Source organism: Elephantulus edwardii, unplaced genomic scaffold, assembly GCF_000299155.1.
Source record: "Elephantulus edwardii isolate Elephantulus edwardi_28Jun2011 unplaced genomic scaffold, EleEdw1.0 scaffold00062, whole genome shotgun sequence".
In the NCBI taxonomy this organism is placed as follows: domain Eukaryota; kingdom Metazoa; phylum Chordata; class Mammalia; order Macroscelidea; family Macroscelididae; genus Elephantulus; species Elephantulus edwardii.
The window spans coordinates 4,024,375-4,027,663 of NW_006399812.1; positions in this window are offsets into that span (position 1 = coordinate 4,024,375).

The following is a 3,289-nucleotide window of genomic DNA, read 5'->3' on the forward strand; positions in this document are numbered from 1 at the left end:
AGAAGACACAGATAACTTGAATAAATAATGATAGGAGTGACAGCCAAACAGAAGCAGAAATGAAATCTATAATAGTGGAATGTTATGAAAAGCCATATTGTTGTTGCTGTTATGTGCCATCAAGTTGCCTGTGACTCATAGAGACCCTATGTACAACAGCCCTAAACTCTGCTCTATCCTGTGCCAATCACACTGCCTCTGACACACCCATCCCGATCACCCCAGTCACTGAATCAATCCACCTCATAGAGGGTCTTCCTCTCCTGCGCTCTCCCTCCACCCTCCCAAGCATGACATCCCTCTCCAAGGATTGGTCCCTCCTTAAAATATGTCCAAAATATGTCAGACGAAGCCCCAGAATCCTTGCTTCCAAGAAGTAGCCTGGCCTAGGTTGAATCCGTTTGTTTTCTTGACAGTCCATGGTATATTCAATACTCTTCTCCAGTACCACAGCTCAAAACCATACCCTGACAAATTTGAAAACCTAGAATTTTCCCAGGGAAATAGACAAATTCCTTGAAACTCACACCCTACTCAGACTGTCACAGACAGATGTAGAACACTTGAACAGACTTATCAACAAAGAAGAAATAAATCAGCTCATAATACTCTTCCGCTCCCCCCAAAAATGTCTTAGCTCATATGGTTTCATGGCTCAATTCTACCAAACATTCTGAGAAGATTTATCACTAATTCTACTTAAACTATGTAAAAAAAAATTGGGAAAAAAGGAACATTCCCAGAGTCATTCAAGCATAAATCTCATAACAAAATCAGGCAAAAACATTACCAAAAGAGAAAGCTATAGACCAATATTTCTCATGAATACAGATGCAAACATTCTTAACAAAATCCTTGCTAATAGAAGCCAAAAGAACATAAAAAAAGAAAAAAATCATCATGACCAAGTGGATTCATAACAGGTAGGCAAAGATGATTCAATGTATCAGAAAATCAATAAATGTAATTCATCACATCAACAAAGCAAAAAACAAGAACCACATGTTCCTGCCATTTAATGCAGCAAAGGCCTTTGACAAAATCCAACACCCTTTCCTAATTAAAACACTAAGCAAATAACAATAGAAAGGATTCTTTTTCAATACAGTAAAAGGTAAATACAAAACCAAGAGATAACATCATTCTCAATGGAGAAAGACTGAAAGCGCTCCCCTTACAAACAAAGACTAGGCAATGATGCCCATTTTCACAACTCCTTTACAATATTGTATTGGAAGTACTTGCTAGGCAATATGAGACAATAAGGAAATAAGATGCATCTAAATAGATGAGATGGTAAAAATTTCACTATATGTAGACAATGTGATAGTATACACAGGAAACCCCACAGACCCAATAGAAAAATCTGTTAGACCTAGCAGACCTAATAGAGTGGCAGGATATAAGATATAAGATCAATATACAAAATGCAATATACAGAAGTTCATCTACAGTAACTAACGAGACACAGACAAAGAACTAACAAAGCAGTATCATTTAAAATAGTCAACCACAAATTTAGATACTTGGGAGTAAGTCTAATAGAAACACAAAGACTTCTTTAAAGAAAACGACAAAGCACTTTTGTGAGAAATTGTATAGAAAGACTTAAGATGGTGAAAATGATAGTCTTCCCCAAAGCAATACACATGTTTAACACAATCCCAGTATAGATATCAAGTTCATTTTTTCAAAGAGATAGAAATAGTAACTGGCAAGTTTATTTGTACAGGAAAGAAAGGTTAAATAAAGCACTTCGGGTAAACAAGAATCAAGTGGGAGGCATAGCACTCCCTGATCTTAAAATCTGTTAAACAAGTGTAATAATCAAAACGGCATGGTGCTGGTACAATAACAGACACATAGACCAATGGAACAGAACCAAGAATCCAGAAATTAACCCAGCTGTGTACAATCAGTTAGCATTCAACAAGGAAGCAAAAGTTATGAAATGGGAAAATGACAACAAATGGTGCTGGCAAAACTGGACTTCTAACTGTAGAAAGCTATAAAGCAGGATCTACATCTCACAGCAGACACAAACATCAACTCAAGATAGATTCAAGACCTAAGGGTAAAGGGAAAGCCATAAAGATCATAAGAGACAAAATGAGACCAAATTTAGCTTAGTCTATGGTATGAAGTGGCTGGCAAATGTAGACAAAAATGCACAACCAGAAGAGGATAACATTGATGAATGGGACTTCCTAAAGATTAAGTCCCTGTGTGCATCAAAAAGTTTTGCAATAGTGGGTAAAGAAAACCTATTGACTGGATAAAAAGAAAACCCATTTGGCAATGCGACCACAGACAAGGATTCTTAAGGAAAATCTACAGAATCCTACAGGGCCTCCACATGAAAAAGACTGGTTACCCAATCACAGAATGGGCAAAAGACATGAAAAAAATTTTCAAAGAGGAAACCATTCTGATGGCGTGTTCAAAATCATTGACAATAAGAGAGATGAGATAAAAACCAAAATGAGATAGGCTCATATGAGGAGAGATTGGAACTCTCATAAACTATTATTAGTGGGATTGTAAAATGATACAACCACTCTGGAAGGCAGTTTGGTATTTCCTAATAAAACTGAATATAGAAATTCTATATGACCCAACTGTTCCAGAACTAGAAGTATACCCTGAGGAAAATAGAACTGAGACACAAAATGGAGACTTTTTTTACACCCATGTTTGTACCAGCATTATTCACAATAACAAAAATATAGAAGAAGCAAAAATGTCCATCCACAAACAGCTGGATTGAGAAATTGTGGTACATTCACATGATGGAATACTGCATCATGCAGGAGCAATGATTTTGAAAAATATGATATGGGAGAGGCTAGAGTGAACTCAGTCTCATAAGAGCAAATATTGTATAAAACCATTATTGTAAAAAGAGAAGGATTACTAATAATATGTACACAAAAGTCCAAAATGGGAAGAGGTTGTGGTAGAGGACTAAGGACAGGGGAATCTTGAGGGCCCAGAATTACGTGGGCAAAGTGAGGAGGTCAAGGAATTAGGAAAGGTCCAGTAGGGACCTGAAAAGGTGGGCAGTGGTGATGGACATAGATCAATAGTGATGAATTTTATAAAACACAATGTATGGAAATGCATGAAGCATAGTGTATAAAATAAAACACAATGTATTTTGTATGCAAACCAATATAAAGAAAAAGAATTTTTTAACTTTTTTCTTTTTTTAAATTTCAGATGTTTTTATTAAGTCATCTCTAGGTTTTTTTTACAAAGAATTTTTTTTAATAATTTTAATGAACATTTA